Here is a 20,168-nt window from a genome sequence, read left to right as displayed (position 1 = left end):
TTATATATTTAATTTTATTTTGTCTTTGCCATTTTCATGTTATACTTTTTTTAGAAAATGGGCGTTGGTTTGGGCAATCACTCTCTTTTAAAAGCTGTAAGCTAGCAGCGGGGGAGGATCTAGCCCTCAGACTGAAAGGAGATTTTCTTACCGATAAATCCCTTTTGCATAGGCCCGTACGGTCAGTGCAGGACGTCTGGGGTTAATGTTCTCTCCTCTGGAGGGAGGACAAACAGTAACTCTTTCTTGAGCTCCTCCTCTTCCCGTTCTGAATCTTACTATGGTACGAAAAACCGCGGCATCCGCAAAAAAAGAGTGGGATGCTGCACTGACAGTACGGGCCTACGCAAAAGGGATTTATCTGTAAGGAAATCTCCTTTATGCAGGAAGTCTGGGGAAGTCCCAAAGCCATCCAAAAATAGGGAGGGAACTATATACATAATCAACTTGTTTAAACTGTAGTTGCTGCTTGCAGGACCCCTCTGCCGAATTGTGAGTCGGCTTTGTGTTGCAAATTCAGTCTGGAAAATCTGGAAAAAGTGTGCAGCGAAGACCAAGTTGCTGCTCTGCAAATTTTCTCTGGTGAGACAGGCCCAGGAAGTACCTATCTTTCTTGTAGAATGAGCTGTATTATGATCTGGAGATTGTTTTTTTGCCAGTGAAGAAGCTGTCTGTATGGTGGACACAATCCATCTAGTGCATTTTGACGCCTTCTGACCTGCATTTTGCCCACTGTGCAGAATGAAGAGAGACTCTGATTTTTGATGTGCTTTAGTCTTGTTGACATACTCTTGTAGTGCTCTGACTGGATCTAGTGTCAGGAGACTGGAATCTTCTTCATTAGACGAATCCTGGGAAAAAGCTGGAATAACAATCTCTTGATTGATGTGGAAAGGAGAAACCACTTTGGGTAAAAAAGATGGTATGGTCCTGAGTACCGCTCTGTCTGCGTGAACAACTAACTACGGAGAGTTGCAGGAAAGTGCTGCTATATCTGAAACTCTTTTAGCTGAACAAATAGCAAAAAGGAAAACTGTTTTAACGTTAGCAATTTAATGTCCAAAGAGTCAATTGGTTCAAAAGGATGATGCTGAAGGCAGTTTAGAACTAAGTTGAGGTCCCAAGGAAGTGTAGGATCTCGTAATGGAGGACATATCCTCAACATTGCTCGAAAAAATAATCTGAACTCAGGTAGGATGGCCCATTGTTTGTGTAATAGAGCGGCCAGTGCTGAAAGTTGAACTTTAAGTAAAGACACACTGAGACTTTTGTCAGCTCCATCTTGGAGAAATTGAAGAATTTGTGGTGAGGAACATGATTTCCATTCCAGTATTTTGGCTGTGCACCATTTGAAGAAAATGGACCAAACTCTATGATAGGCCTTCACTGTAGAAGTTCTATGTGCTGCCATTAAAGTCTCAATAACTGACTGTGAAAACCCTTTTAGCATCCATGTTTGGGATACAACAGCCATGCAGTGAGATGCAATTTGTGAATGTCTGGAAACCAGATGGGACCTTAAGTCAGAAGGTCTGGCTTGAGAGGCAGAGTGAATGGTGTGCCCACTGTCATACTGACTATGTCGGCTAATCAAGTCCTTTGTGGCCATGCGGGCGCCAACAATATTGTGGAAACCATCTCCCTGCGTATCTTTGCCAGTAGTCTGGGAATCATCGGAATCGGTGGAAAGGCATTACCTAGGTGAAAAGACCAAGGAGTAGTTAAGGCGTCTACATCCTCCGCAAGAGGATCCTGGACCCTGGAGAAAAATCGTTGGCATTGTGTGTTGTTTCTGGGTGCCATTCTGTCCACACAAGGGTTGCTCCATCGGTTGACTATTTGTTGAAAAACATGTCTGTGAAGCATCCATTCCCCCGGGTATAATGTGTTCCGGCTGATGAAATCTGCCTGCCAGTTCTGTATACCTGGGATATAGACCGCCGATATGTGCACTTTGTGGGCTTCTGCCCAGGAGAGAATCCTTGAGATTTCGGACATGACTCTCTTGCTCTTGGTACCCCCTTGCCTGTTGAGGTAGGCTACTGCTGTTCCATTGTCCGACTGGACTCGGATGTAAGAGTTTTGGAGGAGATGTTGCCAAAAAGTGAGTGCATTGAAAATTGCTCGAATCTCCAGGATATTGATGTGGAGATTTGTCTCTTGCCGCGACCATGTCCCTTGGCAAGATTAAAGTTTCCATTGTGCTCCCCAACCGGACAGACTGGCATCCGTTGCGATGACTGCTGGTTCTGGTGTCTGCCAGAGTTTCCCTGTTAATACATTGTCTGGTTGGAGCCACCATCAAAGAGTGGTTTTGACTTGTGGGGACAATGAAATGGTCTGGGATAGATCCTGATGGTTCTTGTTCCAGTATTTGAGGAAATGGTTCTGCAATGGTCGAATGTGGAAGCGTGCAAAGGGAACAGCATCGATGGAAGACGCCATTAGTCCCAGTGATCTTAGAATGTCGTCTGATCAGTTCCATTAAGTCTTCCTTAGCCGCCATGATAAGGATTAGGCTTGAAAACACAACAGCGCTGAATGCACACTAGTGTAACAAGGATCGGCGGAAGTGGCGTCACGCATCCACTTTGCGCCAGACTGACTGCTGCATTGTGGGACTTGTAGTCCGGAACCGCTCCTGAACCTGCAGCGCGATGCGCTGAAGGTGGAAACCCAACCGGATGGTTCGGTAAGGGGCTCAGCAGAAGCAGCACACACAGACTGGCGCACAGAAAAGATCAACAGGACTCAAAGTGTGGGAGATGACAACGGAGAGCACTAAGGATAGGGGCTCATCTGGGGAGCGCGCCAACATGAAGGGGGGGGCTCAGGCATGAATGAGACACACATGCATACTAGGGAAGCATACATTAGAAAAGGGCTTAACCCTGGAGCTCGCCAAGATCTTCGTTCTGGGCTCTGACTAACAGTAGCACACAGGGGGCTCACTTACTAGGAGCACTCAAGCACCTTTTTCTTGTGATGAAAGCTTGATAATCTTCTTTAATTAATACATTTTTATGGAGAGGAGGAAGATATGTCCGCCCCCGAGCAGGACAAACAAAAAACTGATGGGAGGAAGTGGAGAACGGGAAGAGAAGGAGCTCAAGAAACAGTTACTGTTTGTTCTGCCTCCAGAGGAGAGAACATTAACCCCAGACGTCCTGCACTGACAGGTAGGGCCGACCGCATAAACCAAGGTTCAGCAGACTTCTACTTCAACTAATGCTATTATGCAGAGAGGCATAAGGATCCTCAATACTATGACTGGAGGTAAACAAGTTAGGGACCGCCATATGGGGTTTACCTTGACGTGGTATGGTGGCTTATCAACTTTATGATCATAACTTTGTAACTAAAAAACCCCTGTCTTTGTGAACACATGCATTTGCATATCTACTGAATTACTTAGACAGGGGCCCGGGGAATGTGCACTGACCCATTTGGCTATGTCTGTAGCACTTCCCTTATACTTATATACATTTTTACTTAGCAATGTGAGTGCTCCCACAACCCCCCTTTGTATTTGTTATTGGTAGGTACTTAGCTATTAAATATACAGATTTATATTGTACATATTTTTGAGGTGTTTGTAAACAACTGCAGGCACCTCCTGTTGACATTACTCATTCCAAATGTCTGTCCATCTGTTCTGTACAATGATATTGACTCAGTTTTAAAATGTTTCATGGAATTAACGACCCAGTGTAAACAACTCGATTTAGGTGGGAGGAAACCTTGCATAAACTTTCTTCTCTGTTCATAATATGGATTGACAGAGATAATGCACTATATCAGGATATACAATTATTATTATTATCTTTTTGGAATAATGACACTTCTACAATTAGGGGCAGATTTATCAAGGGTCGAAGTGAAAATTCAAATTAAAAAAATTCAATTTCGAGCTATTTGAAAATAAAAAATCGAAAATTTGAATATTGAAATTTATCATGTACTGTTGCTTTAAAAATTTGACTTTGACCATTCGCCATCTAAAACCTTTGAATTGCTGTTATAGCCTATGGGGGACCTCCTAGAACCTACTTGGAGTCAATTGTGGACTTTGTAAAAATCTAATTAGATCAAATACGATGTTACTTTGATCCGTACGATTCGAATTCGAATAAAAACGGCCTATTTGCCCTAAAAAAGAACCTAGATCTTTTTAATATATTTCGGTTGGTCTTTTTTTATTCGAATTTCGAAGTTTTTTTTATTTGAAATTCGACCCTTGATAAATCTGCCTTTTACAGTAGCAATGCATTTCTGATCCTTGATTGTGCATTTACCTAAAAAAAGCTAATAACAGATCAGGTGCAGGAGGTAGGGCGGCCTTTAATTATTAGCTTCGACAGATGGGTGGGAGCACCTGCCAGTCATAGCTGAGTTTGGTCTTTGCAACTGCCGATGTGCCACTCCCTGACACACCATTTAAAAATAAGCAACTTTTTGTGTAAATCATTTTTGTTGAGCACCCTAGGCTACAATTAGCTTAAAAACTGCCAAATATAAGTGTACAGATAGCTAAGGCACTATGTTATTGTCCTACATTGCAAATCAAATAGTTTGCACAGAATTTATAAGGCATTTAAGTACTCAAACCAGTGGCGTAACTACCAGGGGTGCGGGGGGTGCGATAGCGCCTGGGTCCGCACCCCTCGGCCACAATAAGAGGGAGATGCACATCTTGCACTTGGCCTGTATGTGGCTACTTACTAAGGTTGTTTCTTAAATGTACCCCTTGCATCACTTATTCTTAGGGATCCAACCCACTCTCCAGGACCTCCCATGGACCCAATATGTAATTTTCCCAGCAATCCTCACCCCAAAACACTTACTCCTCACTCCCAAATAAACCTTGTGATGTCACTGCCACCCTCCCTCAATGCTGGACAGTTATGATTGGGGGAACCCTACTGTTTTATCTGTTTTCTGGTATGCAACATGGGCCCCTCTGCCTTACTGTAGCTTACCCTTGGCAAATGAGCAACTTATTTATACAATCTAAATTAAAGCTACTGAAGAGCACACACCACTTTTATCAGCACAGGGTAACAGTAGATTATATTTTAAGGTATTAAAAAAACCTGCATTTTTAGCATAATTGGTCCTTCAATATAGGAAAATCTATTGATTATGCACAAATTAATATATATATATATATATTATATAGTTTACCCTCCAGCAAAAATCAGACAGGAGGGAGGAAGCAGAAAATCTTGTTGGAACCCCACCTCCATCTCATCAGAGAAATACGTGAGATTTGTTTAATTAGGTTAAAACTAAGCCTTTGGCTACAATAAAGTAGACATGAAGTCTGAGGCATTTCCAGCTAGGCAACACCTAGTGGGAATTAGAGAGAAAGTGACAAATACTCATGCACTTTCAATCATCCTACATAAAACTGAACATGTGTGTAGGAAATGTGTAAACCTGGTCCCTCCTGAGAGAATATAAACCCTCTTTAAGGTTAGGTTCATCCCTACAAGATGGGTTCTTCCTTGAGAGGGAGTGAAAGAGCTTGGGGCAGCCTCGCTACATGAAGTTCAGTTTGACAGTGTCTAATGCCCACGCAATTGCCTCCTTGACAGTTTCTTACCTGACTGGCCAGTTAATACTTGATGCAAATGTTATTAGTAGGGAAGGCAAAGATAAGAAGACCAGTATATACTTTCCAGACAACGTGGAATGCATAAGGGGCAGATTTATCAAGGGTTGAATTTCGAGTTCATAGGAGTTTTATAAAAACTCCTATGAACTCGAAATTCAAGAAAAAAACAGCCAAACAAATTTTTTTAAATGAATCATATTTTTCAAATTCGGGTTATTTGGATCAACCTGCAAACTCTAATTGAATTCGATTACAGTTTTTCACAAAAAAAACTTGATTTTCAGGATGTCTCCAAACAACTACAAAATGATTCCAGGACATCCCCCATAGACTTAAACAGCAATTCAGCAGGTTTAAGGTGGTAAATAGTCTAATTTGAATTCTTAAAGGGCCAGTATATGATAAATTACAAAATTTGAATTTTTTTAAAAACTCGAATCGAATTTTAGCTATTCCCTAGTCGAATTACACTAAAATAAACTCAAAAACTCAAATTTGAAGTTTGAATTTTCACTTCAACCCTTGCTAAATCTGCCTTTAATGTCCATGTAACAATTTACAGTTATTTTCAATCAAATACAGTGGTTTTTGGATTTTTTGGATTCAAGCTCACCCTAGAGGTCAAACATTCAGCCATGGCACCCCTTAGCTAACAACATAGAGATTTTTTTCTATGTTGGTAGCTAAGTGGATCCATGACCAAATGTTTGAAAGTAAATTTCTTTATGACAATTATTTTACATGCATGCTTTATTGACTTTATACATAACTCATTGAATGGGACCATATACTGTATATTTATAAAATTCAATTACAGTGGAGTGTCTGTCTATTGACATAACCAGAATAGCAATTCTCCTGTGGGCTAGAGAAAGTTAACAATCAGTTAAATGAAGCATTGGAGATTTTCCCTGACGCTTGATCTGTTCCCTGAACCCAATACCATGGTGATAAACAGACAGCGCCATGACTCATGCAACACATGTTCACTTTCCCATTTACTGAATGTCATCGCTGGGCTTACGGCTCTTATTGTGGCAAGAGTCGAAAAAAACATCTTTACCCATTTACTTTGTTTATTTTATGTATATTTATTTTCAGTTCCATTTCCCTTAAGCATTTAGCTTGAAAGCTGTTTGAAAACCCTTTAATGAATCGTGCCCATGTAGAATAGCATTCTGCTAATGAACCTGTGCAAAGAGCAAAGCAAATGAACCACTCAGGCCATATTGCTTAAATGCACGGGGCAATCAAGCTGAAAAGCTGAGGTGATCATGATAATTTTCATCTATTCGCTCTCCAGTTTTAATCAGATTTAACCCAGTTTGCTCTCAATCCCCTACAAACAACAGCAGAGAATCAGGAATGTATCAGCAACCCCACGCATTCGGACAAAAGTCATGCAACTGAAATATGTTGTTCTTGTTTGATATTCTGTTATTTATCTTGTATCCCTAAAGGAACCGGGGAGTTATTAGAAGAGAAGGATTCAGAAGACTGGCCTGTTCATTAGCAGAGTAACGTATGGCTCCAGCTATGGCTTTCCACAATGAATCCTTAAAGGGATACTGTCATGGGAAAAAAAAATTTTTTCAAAATGAATCAGTTAATAGTGCTGCTCCAGCAGAATTCTGCACTGAAATCCATTTCTCAAAAGAGCAAACAGATTTTTTTATATTCAATTTTGAAATCTGACATGGGGCTAGACATTTTGTCAATTTCCCAGCAGCCCCTGGTCATGTGACTTGTGCTCTGATAAACTTCAATCACTCTTTACTACTGTACTGCAAGTTGGAGTGATATCACCCCCTCCCTTTTCCCCCCCAGCAGCCAAACAAAAGCACAATGGGAAGGTAACCAGATAACAGCTCCCTAACACAAGATAACAGCTGCCTGGTAGATCTAAGAACAACACTCAATAGTAAAAACCCATGTCCCACTGGGACACATTCAGTTACATTGAGAAGGAAAAACAGCAGCCTGCCAGAAAGCATTTCTCTCCTAAAGTGCAGGCACAAGTCACATGACATGGGGCAGCTGGGAAATTGACAAAATGTCTAGCCCCATGTCAGATTTCAAAATTGAATATAAAAAAATCTGTTTGCTCTTTTGAGAAATGGATTTCAGTGCAGAATTCTGCTGGAGCAGCACTATTAACTGATTCATTTTGAAAAAATTTTTTTTTCCCATGACAGTATCCCTTTAAGGGTCTCTGACAGCCTGGGCAATCAGGCCAGTACTTTAGAGACTATACACAGCAAAGTTCACTGGCTTGTTAAATGCTTATTAAAAAAAATAAAAAACCTCAGTCTCCTCTAGAACATTGTTCCTCCAGGACAGCGCTGAAGAAATTACATGAATCACTTCTGCTTCGCACATCAAATAATCAAGAAGATGCACTTTCAGCTTGCAAAAACATAGGAATGGGAAGATGTTTTATTGAAATATTTCAGCCGTTGATTGAGCCAAGGCTACTTAGTTTGTTTTTTTTGCCCAAACTATCAAATGGGAAAAATTGCATTATGGACCGACACTACCTACAGAAAGTGACAGCTATTATTTAAATTCTAGGCTTGAGAACAAAGTAGTAAAAAAAGTAAAAAAAAACACATACAAACAAAAAAAGTGAAATATAAAACTGGTATGAGAGCTGTTCTCCAGAATGCTTGGGACCTCAGGTTTTCCGGATAACAGATCTTAATGTAATTTGTATCACCATACCTTAAGTCTACTAAAAATTATTTAAATGCTAATAAAAACCCAATAGAATTGTTTTCACTGCAATTATTATATCTTCAGTGGCTTAACTACAAAGGATGCAGTCCCCATGGTCACAGGGAAAGAGGGCGGGGGAAAGGGGGGCCCAGATATCACCAACGCAAGTAGGCTTGGAACGGGTGGTGTCAGGGCCAGCGCCAGATTTGCTGGGTGGGCGCCCCTAAGCCGCATGGTCCATGCTGTCCTAGCGCCCACACATACTACCTCATGCAGGCGCAAAAGCGCTGGCATGCAAGCGCCAGAGCACTGGGGAGAAGCGCGTCCCCCCAGTGCTCCCCATAGAGTGGCTGGGCGGCATGCCACCCCGAACGAAAAATGTGCTGCCCTAGGCCCGGGCCTATGTGGCCTCGCCACAAATCCGGGCCTGGTTAAGGCCGCCATCAGGGGGGGCACAGGGGTACTGTTGTGCCGGGCATAAAAAGGGGCCACAGTTCAAAATAGCCAGGCCCCGAAACCGCGCCGAACACGCAAAAATACCCGAAGCCACAAAGGAGCGACGTGAACTGAGTTCAGTTCTGCTGAACACCAATGTGTTTTTCTTTATTTTATAAAACTCCGGGCCACCAATGCATTATTTTAATACCCTTTTGGTCCCTGCCACCAATGTTTTTTTTAAAAAAAATTCTTTGGGGCACCAATGTTTCTATTTAACTTGTAAGTAGGGCAGGGCCGGAACTAGGGGTAGGCAGAGTAGGCACATACCTACCCCATATCCGACGCCTCTCCCCAAAAGTTTTTTCTATTTGGCTCCGTAGTTGTGGTTCCGTGCATGCGCATGAACATCAATTGGCGCATAAGCGCGAACGACAAAAGGCACATGCGCGCAAGAGCGCCAGTTCGCACATGTTCACGATAGTGGGAGTTCGCGCATACGCACCGCACGGAAGCAGCAGTTTTACCAGTGGCCTGGCCCTGAACTTTTATGGGGGGCCCTGACACCAATGTTTTTTTTTTAACTTATGGGGGGACCTGACCACCAATGATTTTTTTTAAAAACCTTTATGGGGGCCCTGGCACCAATGTTTTTGGTTTTTATGTTTTTTTTTTAACTTATAAGTGGCCCTGACCACCAATGACTTTTTCTAACTTGTTTTTGTGTGGGGGGGGTTTCCATTTTTTTGCACTGATGTCTATGTGGTCTTTTAACTGTGGTGTGGGGTGGGCTGGATCTGGGGTGGGGCTTGTTGTACGGGTCCCCGTGCTTTGTAATGGTGGCCCTGGGTGGTGTGATTGGGCAGGTGGGTGGATGGAGGGCCTTGTAAGAGCTCCTTTGTGTGCTGGGCCCCGGCAAATATTTTCTGCAGGGGGTCCCTGGGCGTTATTGTAATGTCACTGTATTTCTTAGTTAGTTACTGTTTTATTGTTACTAAGGAAAAAGGAAAATTTGGAATTACTTGATTAAAATAGAGTTTATGGAAGATGGCCTTCCTGTAATTCGGAACTTTCTGGATAACACTTTTCTGCATAATAGATCCCATGCCTGTACTAAAATTTCATTTTCTGACAGTAACGTAACTACTGAACAGCAGACCCGGGAGAGAGGGGGCCCTGGATTGATCATGGGATCTGCTGTACACAGCACACTTTACAAATGCAGTGTGTTGGGGACCCACAATTGTTTTGTAGGAGGCACAGAAGAAGCTAGTTATACTGTTGTTTTCTGTTGATTCTCCTTGTCACCTCCCCTGATAGGACTATGACTGTCTAATTGATTCATCATCTTAATGACCCTGGGTGCTAGCAGAGTGAAAATATGCAGATTAAAATGGCGGTGAAATTATTGTAAAAAAAACATTTAAATGTAAATTGTATCGAAAATGAAGCCTTCCACACTGCATTTGTGCTCGTAAATGACCACCAGTGAGTTGGAAATGTCGAAACCTATGGGGGAATAATATGTTTCTATAGCAGAAAGTGAAAGCATGTATTTTTTTAATTTCCAGTTGCATTGTTTCAAAGGTTTCTTTCTACAGGAATAAAGGATGCTTGTCGTCTACTGAGATTGCCTTGGAAGTTGGAAAAGTAGCGGCTCATATTGACACGTAGAAATACAAACAAGCATAGATAATGAATGACATATTTTCCACAACTTAATGCAAAGAAACAGGATTTCGAATATATTCAAACTCAAATTTTCAAGAATTACAAAATAAAGAAAAACATCAGAAATATGAATGAAGAACCCCATGAATACCCCATTAAGGTATATCTGGGTTTGATTGAAAATGTTTACATTCAGCGCTATAACATCTGCAGATTCCGCAGTAAGTGTTTTGAAGCTGAGAATATGTCAGAAATCCACATCTATAATATACATGAGCTTACTTAAGGGCATGCCCACACTAATAATGAAATCAATTAGATTTACAAATAACCTGAAAACCATTCAAAACTTTTTAATATTGGCAAGTTGCTTTGGATCATATTGTCTCTAATTATGCATAGCAGAAAACTTTAAAGTAGGGTGCCAGAAAAATAGCACTTGCATTACAGGTTTTCAAATATTGTAAAAAATCATATATGTAGCAGTTTAGTAATATTTAGCCATTTTTTTTGTTTATGGTGTAGGATTTAATAAGATGTTGCACTAGTAGTATTTTTTATATCAGTGTGCGTCATGGCCGTTCATCTGTAAGAGTATGCATGGTTTATTTCAGGCTTGGGAGAGGAGACTCAGTACATCTGCAACATCTGCTAAATCTGGCCTGAATTTGGGTAAAATAAGGTCACATAGCAGCTGTTACTTTTGTAGGTATTCATACAAGTTGCTTGGTGCTCGTATGGGCTGCTTCCAGTAGATGACACTGTTGTGCCTCTCTTGTTTGATTGCCATCTTTATAAGTGTATCTAGTATGGCCCTACTTGACCTTGCCTGGATTTGTTTGTGCATGGTATTCCCAAGACTGGGAGAGCTTATTTTGCCCTAAATGTAGATTTTATTCCTGGTCTCTGATTGCTTTCATGTCTCTTGTCACCAGCGCCGATTCTGGGGCTGCTGCCGCCCCCTCCTCTCCCGATCCGCGCTTAAAAATTAGCGTCGGAGCGGGTTTCAGTAGGGAAGTATCGCTAGTGCATTGAGCGCAATAGCGCTCTTTGCACTAGCGGAGCCGAATTTCCGGGTTAAAACCCGGAAGTTCGGCTCTTAAGTTACAAGAGGCGGCTTTTTGCCGCCCCTTGTAACTGGCCGCTCGCTGTAGCCTGAGGCAAGGGTTTCACCTTGCGTCATGGCAAAAGCGGCCCTGCTTGTCACCAAAAATAGTATTTTAAGGGACGGATTTACATAGCGGGTGCCCGTAGGCCCACTGTCCACACCACCGTTTTATTCATTTAAATTTTCATAATCGGGACTGGAGCAATAGGGATTGTCGCACAAAAGATTTAAAAAACTATTGTATCTCCTGCTCATCCCCAGTGTTTCTAAACCAATGTAGGTGTGGTTGGGCAGCAGTCGCCCCCTAAAATCCGGCCGCCCTAGGCCCGGGCCTTGATGGCCTCTCCACAAATCCGGCCTGTGTATTTACCTAGAAGACCTATTATTGCAGGCTCCATTGGCTAAAGTTTAGTTTTTGCACAAACCAGCCATTGCCTTGTCTAACTCATCCTTAGGGAAGTGCTGAAAGTCAGGGCGGGGGCCCGGCTGCGCGTCCTGCGCCAGGGCCCGCCCCTCTCTAGTTACGCTTCTGTCAGAGAATAAGAGAATGGCAAATTGGATAATGGGGTTCAGATAAAATCTTTCATCTTTATTGCCATAGAGTAAAAACAAGCCAGGAATGCCCGATGTGTTTCATGCTCATACGCCCTTAATCAAAGTCAGGTCTTTCCATTCTCAGCTTTATAAATCTAGTGACTATTTAATTCATCAGCTTTTGGAGTAAGTTCCAAAAAAAAAAGATTTTTGATTTTGCATCCTCACTCACCAATAAGACTTGAGTAACCACTGGCCTGTTAGGAATGTTTGTGTTCATCTGCTTCAGCTCAAAGATATATTGTGTGGTGATTCAAATGTAGGTTTTATAGATTTAGAATTTGTTTTCAACCTTGTTAAACCTCACTTACTTTGTTGCTATGTAACCTCTAGTTCAAAAAACCTAGCAAAATGACACAGGAGGGAAAGTGTATAGAAAGATGAGTACACTCCTGAGGCTTTTGATGTTAGTCTTCGGAAGTAGAGCCGCTGGAAATAGAAATGATTCAAAAGAAACTGCAGAATTTCTGTGGCAATGAAAAGAACCTGAACTGAGACCAGGTCTGCACCCGGAAGACCTACAGAAAGCCCAAGTGCCAATTAACAGGGAACAACATGCACATGAAGTACACATGCTACCCCCATAACAAGGTGTTTAATTGATAGGCAAAAGGAGAAAACACAGCATTTACCACGGCCCCATACTAGGAGGAGAGTCATCAAGCAAAGATTAAAGGAAGGAAGAAAAGCCAGAGGGGAGGGTCAATTCTGAAATTAATTACTTTAAAAGGATACTGTTAATGAACTGCCTGTTTCTAATAAGGGTTTATGTTTGATACATGCTTAAAACAGGTATGGTTTCTATGATTTGGAATGCTCGGGATCTGAGCTTTTCTGGTTAAGCCCTATAGGATATCAGGGTTTTTTTTTATGTAACTGTATGTTCATTCTATGCACCCATTTATTGTACAATATTGCAAAATATGTTGGCACTAAATAATAATAATTAAATACCTACTAAAACATTTAAAAAAAAAAACCCAATAGGCTGCTTTTGCCACTAATATGGATTTATGCAGCAAAGGTCCAATCAACTGCAATGTACTGTTTTACTAGTTTACTCAGTTACTACTAAGGAAAAATAAATATGCAAAAACAGCATTTTTTTCAGTGCTCACAAGGGATGCTTTTGAATTAGAGTCCAAAGAAGGGCAACAAAGTTGTTAAAGGAGAGTCTTAGTTATGAGCAGAGACTGGTCAAGTTGGAGAAGAGTTGCTTAAAGGGGTTATTTGCAACAAATGGAGTCCCAAATCACAGAACTAGCTCCAAGGTCCCTGTGGCGGTTCACTCTTCCACCTATAACAACCACTTTTGTCTTCAGGAGGAGCCCTCCGCTACTCGGGTGCCACCAGATCTTAGCGTGATAGGACCAGGGAGAGAGTTCTGGGCAGGCAAGGGAACCGAACGTAGTAACTGGAACGGAGAACAAGAAGCGTGGTCAGGAACAGGCCGAGTTAATACCAATCAGGACCAGCAGTACAGAATCAGGAAACAAGAGAATAGTAGAGTAGAGAGTTCGATACACCAATTTCACAGTAAAAGCAGGATCCAAGAGGGTAGTCAATACAAGCAAAGGTCAGGACAGGCAGCGACAGGCAGCATACTAGACAGGGTCAGGGACAGGCAGGGTTAAGAACAGATCAGTAAAACTCAAAATTGCACCCATGAACTAAGAAAGGCTTTTTGTGCAAAAACTCAGATTCTTAGATGAAAAAAATACTTGAATCTTTCAGGATTTATTATACCCTGAAGCTGCTAAAAGTCTAAATCCAAAAATCAGCAATCTCAAACCTGCCAAGGTCATGTAGAAGTCAATGGCAGATGTCCCTATAACAATTTGAAATTATGGTGATCTGTGCTGGTATTCGTCCGCTAATCTGAAAAATTCGGGGGTTTTGGGCAATTAACCGAAAAAACGACGGGCGTCAAATCTGAAAAATTCATATGATTCGAGTTTTCGTTCGATTTTATTGAGTTTTTTCCCAACCCAAATTTTTCTAGTTATTTTCTTGATAAATAAGATAAAATCATGGATGGGAGTTTGGTCGAGCTTGATTTAATAAAAGATGAGATAAATATGAGTTTTAGTACATAACCCCCAAAGGGTTGAGCTTGATAGATAGGTGTATTTTTCTAACCTAAATTATTATTCTATGTTTTAATGTACTAATGTGAAATTGACTTTATAAGAGATGTCCATCATGCATTTTAGATCTCACCTCTATTATGGATCTTTGGGCCTAAGATGGCATCTCTCTCAACTAATGAAAATTCAGCACATCATTACCTTCTTTACATCATGTAATTAATACTGCTGTTGACTTGTAGACATTGGCTCCGTTTAGTTTCCTGTAAGTAAATCAAGTGCAGCAGCCTAACAAAAGTGCATCAGTCATGTGTGAAGGGATGGCATAGTACATATATTATATCTATTCATTTTGTGCAGGGGTGCGGAGTAGGGAAAGCTGTAAAATATACTCTTTATCTGACCATTTCTATAGGATTAGTTATTTGTAAAATCACGAAATAGCTGCTTTACTGGAAAGCAGACCAGGCTTCAGGGAGACAGCCCTGTGCACTCCATAGTGCACAACACATTTGCATTAACTGTAATTTCTTTCTGTACTTTTAATTTTAATTATGGTAGGACCTTTCTCCTAACAGAGCAATGAAAATGTATATGAAGGAAATATATGCTAGCAGAGAAGTACAAAGAGCAGAGTCTTCTCAGGTATTTGGAGGACAAGAGATAAGGATAGAATTTAAATATGAAATGTAGCAAACTACAGTATCTCTAAAATAACCGGCCAGGCCATTGGAGGGCAGAATAATAATCATAGTAAATACACAGGTTTCTCTGCAGTCTGCTTGGGCACCAGCATGTTTCCAATATGTATGAAGCACAAGCAGCAGCAAAAACATTTTAGTCACTTACCCCAAACCTAAAAAGAAATTGCACACTAGTCAACATCCACATGGGGCCATGAGTATTTCCAGCCTCCTTCAACATCCAGTAGCTACTCTCTAGTCTTTTTCTATTGTTACATCATGAAGGAATTAGCATGTGCAAAAGCTTTGGTACTACAATTTATAATCCAATATATAGAGGATAGAAAGGGTGACCCTGCTCCTGGAGCCCAAAGGGCAGTAGCAATTCAGGGCAAATATTTAAACTTGAAGAACACATTCAAACTTTAGTTCAAGGGGAACACAATTTTGGGGACTGAAACTCATCTTTTCATCACCAATATATTGGAATGCATCATTTTTGGGTTTGTCCAAATACCAAAACAAATCAGAACCCTAATTTGCATAATTAAATTTAAGAAGAATAAAGAAATTGTATTGGTTTTAAATGAAAAGTTATTCTACTGGGCACATCAATGAGCGCACACATAGGGGCCCATTTATTAAACCTCAAATTAATCTGGTTGAGTTTTTAGAGAGTTATTATACCCCAAAGCTGCTAAAAATCCAAATCAAATTATTCGAATTGACGCTGGATTTTGTCACAACATTTTTTCGCTACAACTTTTTTTGAGAAGAATTATTTGTGGTAGGACAATTCTAGTTTTAGTAAATAACCCCCAGGGGTGCCTTTTTAAACCTTAAATTTTTCTGGTCAAGTTTTTAAAGGGGAAAATTTTTATTTTCAATTTTTGATCATGTAGAAGTCAATGGCAGATGTCCCTGAAGTTGTTTCTTGACATTGTGATCTGTGTTGGATAATCTGAAAAAGTCTGGGTTTTTGTACGCTAATCTGATAAAGTCGAATTTTGTGGCAACAATTCGATAAAGTTGAGCTTCCTGAGCGTCAATTGTATGATTGGAATTGATTCATGAAATTTGTCGCAATGTTTTTTGCGCCCACTTTTTTGAGACGAACTATTGATAAATAAGTTCAATTCGTGGATAAAAAAATTAGTTTTAGTAAATAACCCCCATGGTATGTAACTGGCATTTCAGGAGGCTAAACTTGGAGCAATTTTCTCTTTCCTAGTGGGAAATATTTTTTTAATGGTCAGAGAATCATCAGACAGGATCATGGTCAAGGTCAGGCAAGCAAGGTCAAATACAAGCACAGATTCAATAACAAGTCAACACAATAGCATGGCTTTAGCAAGGAACTGTAAACACAACCAGGCATCTAGATAATGCTGGGAATTTAAACCAAAAAGTGCGCCAAAAGGATTGGGTGCACATAATTGATTCAACATCATCACAATGTGAGAAAAGTGTCCTGGCATCAAGCTGTGCACTGGCGAATAGTGACCCGGCACAAGTGCAGATGCAGATGTAACCAGAACCAGAGTTAAGAAGACACACTGCTCTCCAGGTTTTCATTACACTACTGCTTCAGAACACTCAGTCAAGAGGAACAATAAGCATGAACTTGATATGACAACACGAGTAGTGATCCATTACTGTAGTTGCCATTTCATGATTGAATTTCTACCCAGCTCCATTTCAGTCGACCATTCCCAGCCCCAAGACACAGCAGCACTTAAACACCATGTAAGATTTATAATCCATATTTCTTTCATATTCGTATATTTAGGAGCCCATTTACTTAGCTCGAGTGAAGGAATAGAATAAAAAAAACTTCGAATTTCGAATGATTTTTTTTGACCATCGAATTGGCTACTTCGACTACGACTTTGAATCGGACGATTGTAACTAAAAATCGTTCGACTATTCGACCATTCTATAGTCAAAGTACTGTCTCTTTAAAAAAAACTTCGACCCCCTAGTTCGCCACCTAAAACCTACCGAAGTCAATGTTAGCCTATGGGGAAGGTCCCCATAGGCTTTGGAACAATTTTTAGCTTGAACAAAAATCGTTCGATCGATGGATTAAAATCCTTCGAATCTAACGATCGATTTTTCGTTCGATCGTACTATTTGCGGTAAATCCTTCGACTTCGATATTCGATTTAGAAGGATTTCCATTCGGCAGTCGAATATCGAGGGTTAATTAACCCTCGATATTCGACCATAAGTAAATTTGTCCCTAAATGTAAGAGTTGCTTAAAGTTGTTTTTTTCTTCATTACAAAGAAAAATGTGTGTGTAACTGTTACTGAGAAACAAAATACTTGTTATTTTGCAAGGAAGATGTGAACTCAGAAGGTGTGGGGGCGATATCTGTGTCTTATGCCCACTGTATAGATCAACACCAGAAACCTCTCTCAAGAAATGTTGCATTGCTAATGAAATCACACATGTGGTAGGTGTTTCAGTGAGTTAGTTAATATAGTTCACTTAAAGGGGTTGTTCACCTTTCAGTTAACTTTTAATGTAGAGAGTGATATCCCGAGACAATTTGCAATTGGTTTTCATTTTTTATTATTTGTGATTTTTGAGTTGTTTCGTTTTTTTCAGCAGCTCTCCAGTTTGCAATTTCAGCAATCTGTTGCTAGGGTCCAAATAACCCTAGCAATCATGCACTCATTTGAATTAGAGACTGGAACATGAATAGGAGAGGACCTGAATAGAAAGAGTAGTAATAAAAAGAAGCAATAACAATACATCTGTAGTCTTACAGGGCATTTGTTTTTTTTAGATAGGGTCAGTGATCTCCATTTGAAAGAACCAGAAGAAGACAAACAAGTAAAAAACTATAAAAAAATAAAATAAAAAAATAATGAAGACCAATTGAACATAATTGGCCATTTTATAACAGACTAAAAGCTAACTTAAAGGTGAGCCAGCCCTTTAACTCTTATGTGAGAGTTGCAATATCCATTTGGGCTCATTTATATCCTTAAATATAAATCTGGTATCTAATTAGGTGTTTTTCTCATTAAATGAACCCGTTTCTCTCGTAAGCTGTGCCTATTCCAATAAATGAATATGTAATTAACTGTTAGAAATGAAGGGAACCTCCACCATTACCCAGACTTCCTTCTAAATAATCTTTTGCCTGACCATTCATTGCCATCTTTGGTAACAAGTCATACTCCAATGAAAGGTTTAGGGCTAGTCCACACGAGGAGATTCGGGGAGATTTTGTAGCCTGGCATCTCCCCGAACAGCCTCGGCGTTTTTCCCCATAGGTTACAATGCAAAGTCACCTGCGCTAATGCACACATGGCGATGCGTTTTCAATAGTCGCCCAAAGTTGCCTCGGGGACAATAGTCGCCAGGCAACAAAATCTCCCCGAATCTCCTCGTGTGGCCTTACCCTTACTTAGCTGCCTAAACATTTATAACATTTTCTAACACACTGGAAAATACTTGTAAACTTGTTATTTTGTACATTAATGGAACAGTTAAAAGAATAGTATGAGTAATAACATTTTACAAGGCATGGGGAAATGGAAGTGACCATTTCAAAAAGAGGTATTTAATTAAAAACCACAGAGGCCAAACCTAAATATAAAAGAAGTCAAGGGATCACATAAAGCTGACATATTAAAAAGAAGATATGAATGAGAGATACTTGAGGCTCCCAATATTCAATGTCAATGTAATAACACACAGCAGCCAACGTAGCATGAGCAAGGTGCTAATTATATTGGCAGGCAGGATATTAGGCAGATAAGTAAAGATAGTTGGAGCAATATCTCTGTCAGCTCCAGCGGCTGCACATTTTAGTACATTAATAATGAGGAGGGGGGCAGCAGGTTGATATTATAGCAATGGCTCATTTGCATTTGTGCTTAATGTCAAATTAAAATAATGTTTTTATTGTTTAGAATTAATGTGCAATTTTATATTAGGGCTGCCATAAACAGGCTGATGCTCAGTGGATGGCGGATCTAAATCAATACCGGAGGAACGTATAGCCCCTTTATTTTGCCTAATGGCATCTTTTTTTTTTACTGGTGGCAACTCACAGAGGGATCAGATTAAACTGGCACAGGTCTAAAACTTGGGACAAGTAAACAGCTTTAACCACTAATGTCTGTCCAATTTCTCCTAGCTTAGAGAGCGGAATATCCCATATATCGATACTCAGTGGTCACACTGTTCTCCACTTTGTTCACACAATTTTTATACACTTGGGGGCAGATTTACATAGGGTCAAATATCGAGGGTTAATTAACCCTCGATATTCGACTGCCGAATGTAAATCCTTCGACTTCAAATATCGAAGTTGAAGGATTTACCCAGGGCCGGATTTACATAGTTAGCGCCCCTAGGCCCACTGCCATTCGTCGCCCCTGTCCCCTCTATATTTGTGCAGATTTTCATCATCTGGACTGGAGCAATGGGGATTGGCGCACAGGAAATTTAAAAAATAATTGTATCTCCTGAGCATCCCCAGTGTTTTTGAACCAATGTGGGTGTGGTTGGGCAGCATGCCGTCCCCTAAAATCCTGCCGCCCTAGGCCCGGGCCTTGGTGGCCTTTCCACAAATCCGGGCCTGGATTTACCGCAAATAGTTCGATTGAACGATCGAACGAATATCGTTCGATTCAAAGGATTTTAATCCATAAATCGAATGATTTTTCTTCTACCCAAAAATTGATAGAAAGCCTATGGGGACCTTCCCTATAGGCTAACATGGCACCTCGGTAGGTTTTAGGTGGCGAAGTAGGGGGTCGAAGTTTTTTGTAAAGAGACAGTACTTCGACTATCGAATGGTCGAATAGTCGAACGATTTTTAGTTCGAACCGTTCGATTCGAAATCGAAGTCGTAGTCAAAGGTTGAAGTAGCCAATTCGATGGTCGAAGTAGCCAAAAAAAATCATTTGAAATTCGAAGTTTTTTTTATTCTATTCCTTCACTCGAGCTAAGTAAATGGGCCCCTTGATATTTAACCTGACCCTCCCAAGATCCTACCTTCCCCACATGGTCATATTTCCCTTCTTTGATTTGTTCTATAACTGGATATTACTCATGCTTTACCTATACACCAATCACAAGGCATTAAACCTATTTGCAATTATAGATTGGTAACATGCTGTAATTTTATTCTGCATTAACACTGTTGACCTCTGTTACAAACTCACAACAGAAATAAAAAATTACTAAAGATTTTGGAAAATATGATGTTACACAAAAAGACTTTAGTCTGTTTTA

The 20,168-nt window shown here is 40.4% G+C and overlaps 1 protein-coding gene across 1 annotated transcript in view; it reads right to left on the bottom strand.

The window, feature by feature from the left end:
• The window catches only part of bmerb1.L (bMERB domain containing 1 L homeolog), a 119,577-nt gene that overhangs the window by 8,458 nt on the left and 90,951 nt on the right, over positions 1-20,168 (bottom strand). The window lies entirely within an intron of this gene.

This window comes from Xenopus laevis, chromosome 9_10L (assembly GCF_017654675.1).
Source record: "Xenopus laevis strain J_2021 chromosome 9_10L, Xenopus_laevis_v10.1, whole genome shotgun sequence".
Classification (NCBI taxonomy): Eukaryota; Metazoa; Chordata; class Amphibia; order Anura; family Pipidae; genus Xenopus; species Xenopus laevis.
Note: the sequence above shows the minus strand (reverse complement) of the source record. Positions and strands in the feature narration are given on the sequence as shown.